The 18,701-nt window shown below is 37.2% G+C and overlaps 2 pseudogenes; one reads left to right on the top strand and one right to left on the bottom strand.

Annotated features, from left to right (window-relative positions):
• Positions 1 to 1,144: 1,144 nt before the first annotated feature.
• Positions 1,145 to 3,309, bottom strand: LOC127933406 (malate dehydrogenase, cytoplasmic-like; annotated as a pseudogene).
• A 2,582-nt stretch (positions 3,310 to 5,891) lies between these two features.
• LOC128031467 (WD repeat-containing and planar cell polarity effector protein fritz homolog) overlaps positions 5,892 to 18,701 on the top strand; it is a 50,668-nt pseudogene continuing 37,858 nt past the window's right edge.

An 18,701-nucleotide genomic window follows, 5' to 3' on the forward strand; every position in this document is an offset into this window, starting at 1 on the left:
TAAACAAATGCACATAGATTGCAGCAGATTTAATTCCAAAGGGAAAACGTAAACTGTCTGTAACCAGTCAGAGAACTGTATTTCAGAGCGGCTCTTCTCATTGGCTTAGCCTACTGCAGTCGGAGAGCAGTGTTGCCATGTCCTCTTGTAATTTACGTGAGGATTGACATTTAACAAAATCCCTTACGAATAAAAGGTATGGTGGGTTGCGATTTGTTACAGTATTCGCAGAATTCACACGTTTATTTGGGACTTCTAGTACAATTTTTTTTTAGTACAATTACTTACCACAACATTGTCTACCAAAAACAGCAACCGACACCCCATACCCTAGTAATTATTAAATATTTTCTACTTTCCAAATACGTGTCGTTATTTATTAACTAAGGGCCAGGTGTCTAGTAAAAAAGTAAATTTAATTTGTAGATATATTATTATTGAAAAGACATCGCAAATCTTGGGTTTGTTTTTCTATCTAGATTTGGCAACACAGGCGACAAAGCCACGTCTACAACCTCACACCAATGACCTTGCAGGACAGCACTCTTTCGTATAGCGCATGTAATGTTACAGGATATGTACAGTTTTCAGTATGTCTCATAATAATAAATGCAAGAATCCATTTTTCTGCCTTTTTTTAACTTTTTTTTTTCAACAGATAAACATCTGTTACAGCAACCACACTGCCAAAGCACTCGAATTAAAACATGAAACATTCCTTTATCATTTCTGATAAACTTCTGTCAGACATGTAAAAGGTGAAATTTCAGTCTGTACAATGACACAGAAAGACCTAATCCATGAGTCCTTTCCAGGCTTTGGTCATCCTTTAATTAGTACTGGATTGGAAAGGGCAGTCTAGAAACAATTACTATCTTGTTTTATACTTTTGATATATGACAGCTGTGCTCTAGTGAAAAACCAAAAACAAATAAGGAAATCCATGTTAAACAACTAGACTACATTATAATTCTGAAATCTCAGCCAAAATCCAACTGAAAATGTTTAGGAAATGTTTGTGTAACAGTTTCAGGGGAAGAAAAAGATTTTCTGGAGTGTTTTACAAACGTGCTTCTGAAGTTTTCTGAGAGGTGTGGACAGTTGGGGTTCTAGTCACACACCCAGGAAAGAGACAGCAGTGTCCTCAGGAGACAGCAGTGTCTCTTTCCTACACTAATTCAACTGCTGTTGCCTCCATCTTTGCTCTTGAGAAATAATTGATGGCCAGGCCATCTACAATCTTCAATCTACAATCTTCTAGGTCTTATCTTGAAGAAAAAGACCAATATCTTACAGTGGTGGCTAAAATCCTTCTTACTTAGTTGAGCTTGATAAATAGATGTAAATGTGAATTTAATCTAAGTATTTTGAGTGTAAGGAACAGATATCAGGCATAAATTTGGGGAATGCTTCATGACAAACCTTAATTGAAACAGGGAATGAGTAAATAAGGTCCTCCTCAGGAACTACATAAGGGTTTCCAGTGGAATAGACACCCATAGAGAAGAACTCACCCTATAAAATAAACACATAAGCAGTTCAAAACAAATGAGCAGTTCGTCATAAATCTGTACAGCATCAGTCCAAATAAAGTTGTTGCCTTGTGTACAGTATGGCAACATTCATTAGCAATCCTTTCGTATTATGCAGTCTTCATATTGCACATAAAATTACTTGTAGATTAATAATTAATCTATGGTGTTTATGTGTGGATAAAAATAAATAAAATTTATGAACAAATTATGTTATTACACAGTAATTGTTCATTTCTATTTCATATTCCTTGGGTTTTCAGTTCCATGGAGTCCCAACATGCTTCTTCAGGACATTTTAATCAGTGAACTGTTTCACCAGTCTAGGGCATCTTTTTTTCATTGTGTCTTCAGTGTTCTTTATTTTACTTCAAGCCTCCGTTCGTCAAAATTGGCTTGAATGTACAATATTCGAGTAGAAATCTGATAAGGGATTCCTCCACACTTGATGCAATAAAATATCTACAGAAGCACTTCACAACTCCTCCGGGGGGCCTCAGCAATTAAATGGCTAAGTTTATAAAATACTTAAATATTAAATTAATTACTTTACAATTAATACATTGATATTATACAATTAATACATTATTGTTGATAAATTAAAAAATGTAATAGAAAATTATAATGCAAAATAAAGATATAAACCTAAATCATCTTTTCCCCCCATCAGTAACTATTGATTTTACTGAAGAACCACTGATCTACCCGAGAAAACAATGGATATTTTAACTAATACAGAAAAGTGATATTGGTCTCAGAACAGTCTAAAACCAATGTCTTTGTGAATTGTGAAGAACCCCTAAAACGTTGACCTCAGTAGGGCCTGTCCAGATGTCTATCATGTGGTCACAGATGGCCTTGACGGCTGACACGGCACTGGAGAGCTTCCTGGCTTTAATGACTGCAGCACCACGCTGCTGCTCTGTCTGAGAAACAGAGGGGAAGAGTGGAATAACCACAGGAAAAATTATGTTCATATCACTCATCAGTAGTCATATGCAAAGCATATTAAGAATGTTTCTACAGCAGACCTATCTATCTTAATAATTATTGTCATACACATGAATGCTAATAAACAAGGTTTCACCTTTGCAGTAGTGTGGCATAGTAAATAGGCCAACAGTGACCTCTACAGGAAGACGAAGACACAGCAGACAGCACTAACAGAAAGGCATCGTCCTTCACTGCATCAAAGGCAGTCACGTCCTTCCCCTGCACATTCACTTTGCAGTGGTGGATGTCAGGGTATTGTGTAGATGAATGATTTCCCCAGATGACCATATTCTTCACACTTTTTGCTGAAATGCCACAACACATTGCCACCTAGAGGACACATTGTGTGTTACAAGGTAGTGTAAAATTTGGCCATAGATTGAACCATTTCACCTCTTTGCATTGTGTTTCATTATAGTGGGCCATCCAGCAAATGGGTGCTTTACCTGAAAGCAAGCCCTGTTGTGATCCAGACGCATCAGACAGGAGAAATTACCTTTGGGGATGGATGGGGCAGGAATCAGACAGTTAGTGTTGGCTGGGTTACCAACAACTAGAACCTGCTAATTAAATTGTATTGCCTTTAAAACATTAAAAACATATTTGCTTCACTTCATTATACTTGCTTTTAATTAGGTCAAGGTCATTGGCCTGTTATTCACCTTGACTGTTTTCTTTGCATACTTGTCAAGCGCCTCCCCTGGGACTTAGAGATGGTGACGTTTGCCTTCAGTAGGTCTTTTCTCTCCATACCCTCTCTTCTTGGCATGGAGCCCACCAGGATGGCAACATCCAAATCCTTGAATGCAACGTCAGCTTTATCAGTGGGGATGACCTCTGCAACAAAAGGCACAGACAGTGGCATTAAAATTGATGGAGGGTAAACAACACCAGCAACATCAGGGAGTCACAAGATAACACACCAAGAAGGGTTTTTAGAAGAAACTCAGAAATAAAGAACTTGTGTAATGTGAAAGACTGGCTGACTGGTTTTTATATATAAATTAATTAAATACGTTGTGTTATGAAAACATTACAAAAAAAAGTATTTTAATATATCAGCTATTGTAATAGTGTGTTAATTTTAAACAAATCTTTCATTAAATGTGAATTTGTGAAATAATAATTGTAAAATAAATGTATGGTTTAAATTAAGTATTTAAATGTATGTATTTATAAAATAATTAAAATATGCATTTATTCAAATAAAAATATGTAGGAAAGGTGAATGTCATTAATATAAAGACATAATGCAAATATAAATTAAATATGCATTTCACCTTGTTTGTTTTTATATTTCCCATACAGTATGGGCCTCCAGAATGTTTGGTTGTTGGTTCCATGCACTTGACATGTCACATACTGTCAACCTTCCCATATCATCCTCCATTTGTATGGTAAATTTAATGTAGTTGTACAGCGCAAAACAATGGGTGGTTTAAGTAGAATTTTCTCTCTCTCTTGTATCATAGGAGCATAGGAGACATAAAAAAACAATAGTAAAATGTTATTGATCTAAAACTTTTGAACGCAGTGTGCATAAAACGTAAGAAAACTATGGAGCATATCTGTGGCATTTTTTTCATTTTCTGTGCAGTGGCATTTTTTACCCATGTACAGTTGGTTTCAGCAAGGTCATGGCACCTAAATTCACTGAATGGTATCACTGCTCCATACATCTTGATGTTTTTTTGTGTGTTCAACCACGGTAGTAATGACAGAACTGGCATTATAGCACCATGAAAGTGCCAAGTATTGTGTAATACGTGGACATTTTTTTAATCCTTGTTGATTGGATTAAGATTCACATACCCTTATTTTTGTTTCTGAATTGTTTAGGACCTCTATATCACAATGATCTGCTTTATTCAAAGGTGGTTGTATCTGTTAGTGATCTGGTACTGTCTGTCAGTGACTCACTAAAACCCTTTACCAGATGACTATGATCTCTTTTCCATTGTCTGTTAGCAAAATCCATCTTGATAATATGATGTTAAGTTACGTGAGAACTCTGATGTCCATCTTTTAGATGTTTACTTGCATTCTCATGAGCTTATTTCTTGCTATTATTTAAGATTATTTGGCTGATATGTATTATGAACGTTAGGTGTCAGTGCAGCACTAGTTTTGCATGATTTCTATAACAAACATAAATGCAAGCAAATAATAAACAAGAAGCACCTAAAAGAGTTTGAATCTTTGAATCACAATGAATGGTTTCATGTTGATTTCTCTCATTTAACTCATGCTTGTTTGGATTTTGAAGGCACTACATTTAGTTCAAGGTAGTTGAAACCTGATTGGAAGCAATTAAGCGAGTGTTCTTTAGTTTCTCCTCTAGGGGTTTTAAAGACAGACACATTTCAAGTTGTCAGATTATTTCACAAATGTACAGCTGGGTTCTGCTGGCTCGTGATCATTCTAAGTGCTTTATGATTTAGCTTCAACAACAAAGCCCTCGGGAATATTTACTCTTGAAGATTTTTTCAACCTCAGACTTCCCCATGCCTGTCAACTACACACTCTGTCAGCCTCAAACTTTCCCATGTCTGGCAGCCACACACTCACACTTCACCTGCTTATAAAGCAGCCCCTCCCTCCACCTGTCAATCACCTGTCTTTCCATGAGATTTCCATTTTGAAATCTAAGCCTTTAATTTGACAGCACGGATAATATGCCTTTCCCTTAGCATAAGGGTACATTTGTTGTTTACGCAACAATAATGTAAAATAAAATGAGATGAAATATACATTAAAAAAAAAAAATTTACGTTATACATGATGTTTTGTTAAATTGTTAATTATGTTTTGTTTATTTATGTGTTCATACACAAACCCATACACATATGTATATGAGAGCCTTTGCTATTAGCAAAACAATTAACTAAAAATAAAAATCTCTTTTCATAAAAATATTTGATAAAATATTTTAATATATTATTATATGGCTAGATAAACTTAAGTGTCAAGCAGGTTTTGTTGTGTTTGTTGTGTTCTGCATATAATTAAGCAAGAACTCTCGTTAACAAATATTAACTAACATTTTTAATTTAATTAAATATTTCAAAAGTGTTAATTAACACATGTTAATTTTAACTTCAAATGTTGATTTTGAAAAATACAAAAAGGTAATTGTCATCTTGTATTTTAGTTTCTTAATGTGACAATTTATAATATTTATTTATGTATATATAATATATGCATTGTATATGTAAATTGATGCATGTTAAATAACAGTTCTTAAAACAGATTAATCTAGGTCACATTGTGATTAACTGATAAGACTGGTGAAGTGGCACTTGATGAAATGACTCTCATATATTGTAGTTCCCTCTTCATTGCAGTGGAGGGAGCTGATGGGCCACACAAGAGCCACATTAGTGTTTCATTGTGCATTGCTCTCTGGCTCATGTCTTTTTTTGGTGTTTGGTTGCTTGCTTGCTTGAACAATGCTCTTCTTAGAGTCCTACACATCCACTGCACTCATCTAAAGTGTGAATCATTGCTTTGGGGATCAGAGTGCTGTTCAAGTCGGCCTCTGTTGTTGTTGTTTTTTTGTAGCTGTCCAGCATCAAAACATTTAGCATTAATTCAAATCCCTTAAACTGGACAGGCAGTTCTGGCCTTCACACTCTCTTGCACAATGCTGAGAAATGGAGAAACAAAAGGACAGTGGGCATCCTGGACCGGCTCCTGAGTTTGAGGTTTGTTTTTATGTTAGCGTCTCTCTCAATCAGTGTAGGGATTAGGCCTGTAGTTTTCGAGACCTAAGTTACCGTACAGATGTTAGCTGAGATAGCGTTGTCAAACCAACCACAGTCTCTGGTCTGTATTGACGGGCTGGTTGGATCCTTCAAAAAAAGCTTTCATACATGTATGCAGGTGTGTTTTTGTTTGTCTGTGTGTCTGTGTGTGTGTGTGTGTGTGTGTGTGTGTGTGTATGGTTTGGGGTGAGTCCGGTGTCATTTGTCAGAGAAAAAAATCTATCTACATGATAGTCAAGTGCAAACAGTTTAGACATTTTCAGTGTTTGCTTAATCTTGACCTTCTTTTAGTGCAAAAAATATAACCATCAAAGTTTTTGCTTATTTAGCAGTGTTGAAGTGTTAAGCTCAAATGTCTCTTTTCTGTTTGTATAGACAGTGCCTGGCTGTATAGGAGTTGACAAGTTAATGCTACAATACAATGGTCTGTTTGCCTTTGAAACTCTTAAACCAGAAGTTGAAAAGTAACAATGCTTCAGGGATTTTTACTTGCCATGACAACATTTTGAACAAACAAAGTTACCAATATGGTGAATAACTATTTTTGGCAGCACTTTCATGTGTGTATAAAATGTATAAAAAAAGTTTTTTTTTTTCCTATATTTTAAGTGTTTTCATGACAATATATACTTGCACTGTTAAAAAAATTTTTTGAAATAGACTAATACTTTTATTCTGCAAAGATGCATTAAATTGATTATATTTCAAATAAATGTTTTCTATTCATCAAAAACCTGAAATGTTTTTATATCATGGTTTCCTCAAAAATATTAAGCTGCATATAAATAAATGAGAACCAAATCAACATACTGTATCAGAATTATTTCTGAAGGATCATGTGACACTCAAGCCTGGAGGAATGGCTGCTGAACATTTTTTCACAGTGTTAAGATCAAATAAATGCTGTCTTTGTGAGCATAAGAGTAAATCATTAGAAAATGTTTAAATTGTATATGTCTGTAAAAAAAAAAAAAGGTTTTACTTGTCAGAAAAATTAACCTTGTTTTAAGGATGTGTAGAATTTTTTCCTTTGAAAAATACAGAATTAAGAATTTAGTTGTTAGACTCTACACGTGTTTTCTGGGAATAAATAGTGATGTTGTGTCACTGAGAAACATACAAACATTAGCACTAATGCTGTTCTTTAAATACACAGATCTCACGTCATTAGAGTGCTGTAATTTGCAGCAGAGGCTTGACACATTCTCATGAAATATTTAGTCCACGTCATCAGCACTGGCTCTTAGTCACACAAATGATTGGTGAGAACCGCCTTTAGTTTGTCAGGAGAAGATGATGTCTGAAATACGAGCTCTCTAAGGAACATTTTAATACTTCAACTGCTGCTGAAAACTCTCTGAGGTCTGATTCCGACCCTGAAGGCCCCTGCTTGAAAGCTGATATTGGATCTGACAAGACAGGGCTTGACACAACAGTGCACTTCCCTGCTATTGTGTCCACTTCCCTGCGGCCAGCCGCCTGCGTTTGAGGATTTCCCTATATAAAGAGGAAGAGGAGAGACATGTATGTGTTCACTATCATTCAAATACAACATGCAGGAGCCGTGGACAGAATAGCAGGGAGTGTGTGAACTGGGTTTAACATGGAGTGGGCATCCCATTAGAATCAAAGTTATTGTGTTTGTTTGTAGAGGCGCATGTGTTTTGTGCATGCATGGCTGATCCCTCTGGCTGCTTGTCAGATGGAGCCGCTCCAGGTGCTGGAGAATTCGGCATTCCGAGTCTAACCCAGAATTCCTGTTCCGCCTGCTCTCTCTGTTCCTCCTCACCCAGTCACAGACTCACATGATGATGCTCAACCTTAAAGGTCAGAGGTTACCCTGGAAAAGCCGACATTTGTTTTAAATTGAAAATAACTTTGTGTCTCGTCTCTGTCAGCAGTGATGGCTTTAGGGGTCAGAAAGAGGGCAAGACTCTTATCCAGAATGCCAAAAACACCTGGAGAAAAAGATAACATTTCATTGCAAGTAGTTCTTCGATTGTCAGCGCAGTCTGTGTGAATTGTGTATTGGTACTAATCAAACAAGCTGTGCTTTTTTCTTTTTTTATACATCACGACCAGCCTGAAACAGCAACATTTGCTCCACCAATGGCCTGGGTTTGGGGTGGGACTATCTTTTTGTTTGGCGAAATGGCATATGTTGAAAACGTTTAGAAAGTTTTTTTTCAGTTCTTTTCAGTGACAGAAATTATATATAACATTTTAATTATATTAAAAAGTCTATTATATTATATTTTTGCATGACAAAAGTATATTTATACATACAGACTGAATTAAATGGTACATTTTGAATTTAATCAAATTATTTTATATATATTTGATCATTATTATTAGTTATATTATTATTATTATTATTATTATATCATTAAATTTATCATTTTATTATTATTACTTTTAAGTTTCATAAAAAACTCTCTGTGATTTTTGTCCTCTGTGTGGTCTGATGGAGAAATAACTTTGAGAGGTCTAAATGAGGTCGATCATTTTGGATGTCTCCCTGAAGAAAAGAAGAGAGTGAGGGCAGGTGTGTGCTGTGCACTGGCCACCATGTCAACGTTTGCCTTTCTGGATTGACAGGTTGTCATTTTTTTGTGACAGCGTCCTGCAGACTATCCGTGATGAGCTGCTGTGAAGTCTGCAACATTCTCCTGACCTTTCGGAGGCTCGAAACGTTCCGAGGTCTTCTCCTTCCACGCATCCTTGTCAAGGGGCCAAACCGCAAAACGTCAGGGGATGAACGCTGGCAGGGACATTAAAGAAAGTAAATCCAACAACAAAAACAAAGACACGGACACACTGACACCTGTCTCTCTCGCTCCTGTCTCACCAATAACCATACTGGACACTGATAGACAGGCTTCTAGAACTGTTCTCCCGTCGTTTAGCGGCTCCTTGCGGTTTTTTGTTGATGCTTACTCACCTTTGGTCACCAGAATTTATTTTGCAAACGAACTCTCGCCTGTGTTTGAAAGTCACAGAAAAAGCCCCAACAGTATTCAGACAAAAAAAAAGATCCCTGCCATTTCTTAAATGACATAAAATTCCTCGGCTCTGAGTAGTGTGACCCAGCCTTGTGCCCCCACTGTTTAGCTTTCTGCTCCAAGTCTCTGTGTAAACAACTGCTTAAAAGGTATCGCTCCCTTTTTCTCTCCTCTGTTCTTTTAGTAGTCCTCTTTCTCCTGATCATTTTGCTCTAATGACGTTTACAGATGTACTTAGACCTCCTTGTGTGTGTTTTAGTCTCAGGTTATTACCACCCATGTTTACGGCTATGCTAAAAAGAATCCCATTACGCTTGGCATGTCGGGATAGAAGAATTCAAATCAAAGCTCGCGTAAAGCTGTCTTTATCTATGTGTTTAGTAACTTAAGACAGCCGGCCTGCACATTCAATTTTAAAACCCTCATATGTTCAATCATAGAACTAGGTTATAGGTTGTGGGCATTGAATTGACACAAACACTCGCCCACGGACACACATTGGCTTGCTAAATGAAGTAACCATGAATTTTGGTCAATTTGACTGAAGGGCTTGGATCAACTTTGCTCAGATTTAAAGAAAATAGTGTGATGGAAACAATCAACTCAGTTTGTATTAAATTAGCAGTATTAAAATCTATTTAAAATTCTACATTTCTAAAGTATTAAAGGTCATCAAACTTTGAAACAACACTGTATTGTAGTAATATATTAAAATGTTCAATGTTAATGAAGCACAATAGTGAATGTAATATATAACAGTTAAGAGTCAGGGTTTTTGAATGAATCTGTTGAATAAATGATTCGATGAATCAAGACAGTACCAGTCTCAGCCTCGGACGTCACACCCACTTACCGGCTACGCGAGACTAAGAGAGTCCCTGCATCCCAGTTTGCATATCATCCCCCCTAAATAGTATTCAAGATTACTACTTGCAAATACTGTTGGGCATTTATGCAAATTGGGATGCAGGGAGTTTTTTTCCAGGGAGTTTTTATATTTTATATATATATATATATATATATATATATATATATATATATATAATGAATGGGCTGAATCAATGAGTCAATTACTCATTCATAAAGAGATTTACTTGTTACCACCTACTGACAAACAGGATAACCTGCTCAAAAAGTCACAAAAAAATCCCTACCACTATTGCATGCACACACACACACACACACACACACACACAAAGTATTTGCTTACATCAAACAAAGCAGCATTTATTTGATAACATTTACAGTAAAAGCAATACTTTTGTGAAATATTAATTTAAAAATTATTAAAAGATAACTTTTTTTCTCTATTAATTTATTTTAAATTGTAATTGATTTCTTTGATGCCAAAGATAGTTTTTCAGCTGCCATTACTTCAGTCTTAAGTGTCACATGATCCTTCGGAAATCATACTAATATGCTGATTTCCTATGATTATCAATGTTGCTGTGCTGCTTTTTTTCTATTTACAGTGATTTTTTTGTGTGTGCTGCTAGTTTAACTCTACAAGAACATGGCACAGAATCAGAAACCATCTATCCAAACCTGCTGACACGTGCTCTCTCTCTCTTTCTTTCTCTTCCTCCCTCCCTCTCTACAGTTCTCCTCCTCTTTTTAACCCACCTCTTCTTGAAGAGAAGCTGGTAAATAGTATCAGTTAATGCCGCTAACTCTTGTTTGAGATTGAGAGTGCTGGCAATTCCTGTACATGTTTATGTCGATCTTATCTGTCTCAAACCCTTTTTTCCCCTCTGTCTGAACTTTTCAACTCTTGAACTCGCACTCCTGCTCTCTGACAACAATTAGAGTAGATTTTTCCTTTGCATCCCTTCGGGATCTCGTTTTTCACAGTTGTTCATTCTTTCTCCTCTCATTTGACAGACAGACAGACCTGCCCCCTGGCCATGTCACTCACGCTGCCCAACTTCATTTACGGCCCTGATTGACACCTCTTACACATGGGCATTCACACACACAGATATACTGTAAATGTCTTCTCACATGAATAGTATTAGCTTTACCTCATTTTGAGCTGCTTGTCTGTCAGTCGCTATTATTTGCCTGCTGAATGTGAATAGAGGCCTCTCTCAGAGACACTCAGGCTGCGTGTGTGTGTGTGTGTGTGCCATGGCGCCACTCTCTCCTTGTGTCTCTTCAATGGCACCTTCATGTTACATAGTGTAGCCACATGTTGTCTGTCACACTTGACTTGTCTCTCATGTTATGAGGACCTGAGAAATAGATGAGTGGACTGATATGATACAGTATAAATTGTATGACGCTATGGTATTTCAACCGCTGAAAGCAGACAGATGGGAATATATAGATTAATTCAGTTCTTTTCTCTGCTTGCATATGGTGCTTCTGGTGTGTTGTCTTTTGAGCTGAGGTCTTTTTATGGAAATGTCTGAAATATCCCTACTTGGAAAGCCAGCTGGGTCTTTCCTGTCATGAAAAAAGTATATTTAAGCATTTCTATAAAAGGCTGTAGGAGATTTTTAAACTATGATCTTGTCAAGATCAGGCAATTCAACTTCATTCATTTTAGCTTGACTATTTACAAAATAAAATCCATACATTAATCAACATTTTGAAAGATGGTAAAAACATTTTTTTTTACCAAAAGTATCACTTTGTGAAGGATGATTCACCAGACTTTTTTTTTTTTTTTTAAATAAAACTTGCCAGAAAAAAGTGCATTTTGAAATATAAAAAATAATAATGAAATGACCCACCGTAAGGTGTTAAAGCTGTTGTTTTAAACATAAAGCTGTTTTTTCATGGTCCTGACTTGGTCTACCAGTCCTAACCAGCTTGGCCAAAAATATCTATCCATCAGTACTTGGTCTCACTTGGTCTCAGACTTGGCAAAATCTTCCTGCAGAGTTTATTGTTCCAGTCAGATTCTCTCTTGAATGTTATGATGGACTTTACTCCCACCCCTTTGCCTTCTCTCTCTTTCTCCTCCTCTCTGTTTATTGGGCCACTTATCACTCTTATGGAGATCACTTCCTCTCTCTCTCTCCACATCATCTTTATTCTCCTCTTGTCTTATCACCCTCCCTACAGCACTCCTGGGAATCCTCCAGTATCCCATCATGCCCTTCTGTAATCTGTGACACCTATTTGTCAGCACATCTACTTGTATGTTTGACTTCCCCGTTTCCCTTTCGTTCCTCTCTCCCAAAGTGTTTTCCATTGTTTTGTGTCTCTTCAATGTTAATGATGATGGCTGTGGCCGGGCTGTGCCCTAGAGGACTCTGATAAGAGCTGCTGCCTTTTCTGTTTTCGTTTGGTTGTACTGTTTTATATTTTCACTTCAGTAACTTCACGTTGAGATACAGAGGAGAGAAAGGAAAAACGGAGGTGGTAGTGCTGAAACGGAGTCAACACACAAAAAGAAATAACAAAATTATATTATGTTTATATACTTATATATAAAACATTATAACCCTAAAAATCACTATTTTCTCTATAGACAGAAAGAAACATTGTCAGTGCTAAAGCTCAACACAAGCCTGCTATCTTTGCGTGTGGTGTTTGAAACCTAATAACATGTACTAAAAACACAGCAAGTGTCAGGAAAAGGTTGCTATGATTTTCTGAAAGGGAGAGTGAAAGGTTGATGGGTTAAGATGCAATTAAAATGCTTTTGAGGGGTGTTTGAGGGGCTACAATTCTTCACCTGGGACACTTGTGTCTGTGACTGAAGAGAGTTCTGAAGAGAGAGGGAGAGAGGAAAGTCAAGGACATGTCTGCTTTTCCCTCACTCGTCTCCTGAAATCAGCAGGTGCATCTCTCTCCACTCTCCGTTATGACCCTGGATAGGGGCACGGGGTCACAAGAGGTCAATCACTTGCTGATGATTTTCTTTCTGTCTTTCCGCTGCAGTCAGCTAAACTCTGCGGTGGTTATCTGTGCTCTGCACGTGAATTCACCGGCCTGACCTTTTTAATTTTGTCTGACATTTTTTATTATTCAATTTGCCCTGTGTTCTGGTACATCGCTAAGGTCCTGTTGCTTTGAAAAGATTCAAATGAAATAGAATAAAAAAATTGCTTGATTGCATTAAGAATCGAGCGCTGGTGGTGAGGATGATAATTGACTACGAAGGGCAGAACTAAAGGTACAGTTAAAGCGAGAGTGCCATAAATGAGGAATGATAAATTTAATCTGGGCCTGATTAAATAAGCGAAAAGAGGAACAACGTCTCTTTGGGGTCGACCACTGGGCAAACAGAAAGATTGCCTGATGGATTCATCCTTTGCTCAGGTTGAATATTAATGTGAAAATGTGTGTTTTCGAGAGAGAAAGAGAGGGAGAGAGTACTGATAAGACTTTGATAAAGATTCGTTTTCCCAGGGATTTAATTATGTTGCCTTTTAAATCCGAGTAGGACCTGAGGGCTAGATGCTCCCTGTCCTTGTTGTAAAACATTCTTTGACTTTAATGTTCACCTGCTTTGACAAATCTAATGTGTAATTTAGAGACTTACGGCAAACATACAGTCATTTTCAGTGATTGAAATGCACTTGAGCACATTGTGAGACACATTGTGGATTCTGATGAATTTGTCAAGGATTGATTTTACCCAAAGTTTGTAAATACTGTCCACATATGATCCAGTTCTCTATTCGGTCACACTGTGAACTATTCCTTTAATATAAATGTCTTAATGGGGAAGTAGTGGCCTAATGGTTAGAGAGTCGGACTCGCAATTGAAGGGTTATGAGTTCGAGTCTCGGGCTGGCAGGAATTGTAGGTTGGGGAAGTGAATGTACAACGCTCTCTCCACCCTCAATACAACGACTGAGGTGCCCTTGAGCAAGGCACCGAACTCCAACTTCTCCCAGGGCGCCACAGAATAAATGGCTGCCCACTGCTCCGGGTGTGTGTTCACTGCTGTGTGTGTGCACTTTGGATGGGTTAAAAGCAGAGCACGAATTCTTAGTATAGGTCACAATATATGGCTGTATGGCACGTCACTTTCACTTTCACTAACTGTCACTGTCAAGTACAGAACAACAAAAAGTAGTAACAGGGCAGATAGAAAAAGCCCTTTATACATTGTAATAACTGTTTTTATTGTGATGTGCACATTTGGTTGGTTTGGCTGATTGACTAAGGTCAAAGTCTCAACTGCTGTATTTCTGTTTCCTTTGAAAAGATCACAGTTAATTCTGACTGTGTTCCTCTGCTCAGGATAAGAGGTAGTTTGACTGCTGCTCAGTTTGGTTCCTGTATGTCTCCATGTGTAGGAACAGCTACAGACTTGAATTGCTCTTATAGGAATTTACTAAATATAAAATGATCCTAAACATTTGTTTATGTGTTCATTTAAGTTACAATATGCTGTAGTGTGTTGATACTGGATTTTGCTGTTGATAGTTAGGTTAAAGGGATATTTCACCCAAAAAATGAAGATTTTGTTTATCTGCTTACCCCCAGGGCATCCAAGATGTAGGTGACTTTGTTTCTTCAGTAGAACATAAATGGTGATGTTTAAAACAAACTGTTGCAGTCTGTCAGTCTTATAATGGGTGTGAATGGGAATCACGGCTAAAAAAAAATACATTTAACACATTTAGTTTAAAACATAAACAAAACAAAAAACATACACAAACAAAACCAAATTATATCCTAGGTTTTTTTTCTTTTTACCTCTGATTCATTCCAATGCCTTATCTGTCTGAACTGTATAAGCGCCTCCTCTGCAATGGTTTGTTTTTAAAATTTCTGTTTGTGTTCTACTGAAAAAAACAAAGTCACCTACATCTTGGATGCCCTGGGGTTAAGCAGATAAATATCAAATTTTCATTTTTGGGTGAATTGTGCCTTTTAAAGGGTTAGTTCACCCAAAAATCTAAATTATGTCATTAATGACTCACCCTCATGTCGTTCCAATCCCGTAAGACCTCCGTTCATCTTCGGGACACAGTTTAAGATTTTTTAGATTTAGTCTGAGAGCTCTCAGTCCCTCCATTGAAACTGTGTGTACGGTCTACTGTCCATGTCCAGAAAGGTAAGAAAAACTTCATCAAAGTAGTCCATGTGACATCAGAGGGTCAGTTAGAATATTTTGAAACATCGAAAATATATTTGGGTCCAAAAATAGCAAAAACTACGACTTTATTCAGCATTGTCTTCTCTTCCGGGTCTGTTGTGAGACCGTTCAAAACACTGCAGTTTAGGGATATCCGGTTCGCGAATGAATCATTCGATGTAACCGGATCTTTTTGAACCAGTTCACCAAATCAAACTGAATCGTTTGAAACGGTTCGCGTCTGCAATACGCATAAATCCACAAAGGACTTAAGCTGTTAACTTTTTTAATGTGGCTGACACTCCCTCTGAGTTCAAACACTGACTAAACTGCTGTGAAGAGAGAACTGAAGATGAACACCGAGCCGATAACGAACAAAAGACTGACTCGTTCTCGAGAACATCCTGAACAGAACATCCTTGTTGGAGTTCCAAGCTGAGATTTGTGCGCAATTGCAATCTTAGTTTAAATACTAATACTACTAATATAAAATATCTGACTTAATTAAAACTTAGGGTGAATATTTAAACTTTTTTTTAAATATAAAATTAAAAATTATATATATATATTAAGATGATATTTTGATATTATATGACTATGATCTCTATGATCTTTAGAGGCCTATCATGGGCACACTAGCTTTTGGACAAGCTACAATTTAGGTCTAAGTTCAAACACTGAAGGTGACCTGCTAACAATTTTTGGAGGTCTTGTGATGCTTCCCAAAGAAAGGAAAATAGACTTAAAAAAAATGGGGGGTGGGGGGTCTACTCTGCCTTACATACACACCATAGACACAGAAGAGGACTGTCACAGGCAGATGATGCACTTGTCAGATTTCTCAAAGGAATACTTCAGTGTTTTTCACACATTAAAACACACACACACACACACACACACATACACATGTTTCTCTCTTTCCACTAAGCTGGCTGGTCTCAATGAGATGACCTTGGTGCAGAAAAAGGAGAACCAGAATTGCAAATGCAGATTTAATTGCATGCGCTGCACAAAAACTGTCTCTTTCTCCACAAACTGCTAACATACACACACCTGAAACAAAGCTGCGAAACAATTACTAGGAACTCTCAGACAGCCAATTAAACAATCAATCACAATATCTGGAAAAAGCCATTTCAAAAACACTCAACGCTGAACAACTTGAAGCTGTGCTTTAATGTGTGGAGTAGAGGGATTGTGTTTGTCCCACTGGCTGACCTCTCTTTTGTTCTTACCCAGATCAGTAAATACTGCTTCTTAATTTGCTAGCGCACATAACAATGAAAGCCCATTAATGCATGCAAATGTACGGCCACTTCAGCAGCTTGCCACAGCCGGCCAGCGCTGCTATGTTCATGATACTGTGGCATCTGCAGCGTAGCACACTGGGACGTGCCCGATGACACTGTGAACAAGCGCGCGGGGAGCACTGTGCCTCCGGTGAGTGCCAGGAAGGGAGTGTGCGCTGTGTTTTGATAAGCAGTTTCACTAATTTGCCATTCAGGTCATTCTCATGTCTTAATTTGGGTGGAACAATGAGACCAATTGTCTCTTTTGTTTCATTCTAAGTGCTTCTCCGGACTCTGTTGTGAATAGCAGCCTTGCGTCACCCTGATGTCAAAAATAAAGATGCAGTTCTGTCTCATTTTCTAGCTTATCATGGCCATTTTGAGACTGGGTCATCAAAAATGATTCTTCCGCCTGACTGTCTATCTCCAGTGTGAATTGAAGCTTCTTCCCTCTGTGGAGAAATTGGGTTTCTGTCAGGGGAGAGAGAAAGAGCTGACTTGCTCTAAAAGCTAGTGAGAAGATGAAAGAATCCTCTTATGTCAGTAAACTTGTTAAGAGGCTGTGCTGGAGACAGCGTTTTCCCAACACTTTTTTTTTTTTTTGGTTTAGCGTTATTTTATGTTTGTGGTAAATTTTATTTATTTATTTATTTAGGAAAGTGGTCGAATTTTTTGCCCCTCTCTCTTTCTCCCTCTCCCCCTCTGTTAGCCCAGGCCTCGAGATAAGACTTGGCATGCTCAGCGCTAACCCTGTGACACAGACAGAAAGCAGAGAGGCTGCTCTTCCTTCAATATGACATTAGATTTAATTTTTTCTGCAACCTTTAGCCATCCAAACAGGTCACATGGATGGATAGACATCTGGACCAAGGATATTTGAAAGTTTTTCGATCTCAGTCAAACTCCATGTTTCTGCTGAAGCTTCGCTATAGCTATCAGTTCACATGCATTATGGTCTTTATACGGGTGTTGCAGGTTTGTGTCTGGCCTGTGACATTCTCCAATCTCATTGTGATTCTCTATCACTTAATGCTGAATGTTTTTACTTTTTGCTACATTAAGAAATTATTTAATTAATATTTGTGATATCTCGTATCTCATTAGTTTTTACTGTAGCAAAATTTTTGCCTTTAATTCAATAATTCAAAACTTTTAGGATTTAAGCATGGCTGTGGAAGCCCTGTCCTCTCATTTCTCAGCATTTTTCAACAACTAAAAATTTTCAATATTAGCCTAAAAGCTAATTTAGGTTACTTTTATTTTATTTTATTTACTTTGGATAGAAATTGGAAGGTACCAATTTTAAAATTTTATCTGAAACCTATAAGCCGTAATTATATTCATTCCACTGGTAAATTACATATTTATATACTGCTTGTTTAAAAATAAATTCAAAATAAAAATAATTGTTTTAAATGTTAATTGAATTTACTGTAGGTGTCACGACGTTTATATTGTGCAGTATGAAAAATTATTATGAGATTTTCTAAAGATTACAATTTGAGTGTTATTAAATTATTAGTGTTTTTAGAGATTCACTTTAGGTGAGTGTTAGATGATAGCAAAGGTAATATAAATGAATAGGAAATGAGCATGAACAATATTAAATAATCAATATCGACCAGTGCAATACATGAAAAAAATCTTAACATCAGCTGATATTGTGGTATTAATATATTGTGCATCCTTAAATTTGCGAAATGCATAAATGTTACTCTAATTAAGTATCTAAAGTAAATAGTATGCAACATAAGATGCAGCTGCTACCTAATGAAGAGAAAAATAAGAATAAAAAAACCTGCGTCTTCCTTTCCTGTGATGTCGATTTTTAGACATGTCCTATTGTCTGTAGTTGATTGGATTCTAATATTTGTGTAGGAATGAATATACTGTTCTTTTTGAATGCCATCTGTCTGAGAAAGAATAAGTGTGTTGTGGCTTACTAATCCAAGGAGTTGTCAGTCTGTGTGTGTGTGTGTGTGTGTGTCGAGGAGACCGAGGTGTGTTCACCTTGTTGAGACGTGCAGAGGTGTTCCACACTGGGCTGACACCTGGCACAGAGCTCTGGCTCAAACCCA

The sequence above is a fragment of the Carassius gibelio genome, chromosome A17, assembly GCF_023724105.1.
Source record: "Carassius gibelio isolate Cgi1373 ecotype wild population from Czech Republic chromosome A17, carGib1.2-hapl.c, whole genome shotgun sequence".
Taxonomy (NCBI): Eukaryota; Metazoa; Chordata; class Actinopteri; order Cypriniformes; family Cyprinidae; genus Carassius; species Carassius gibelio.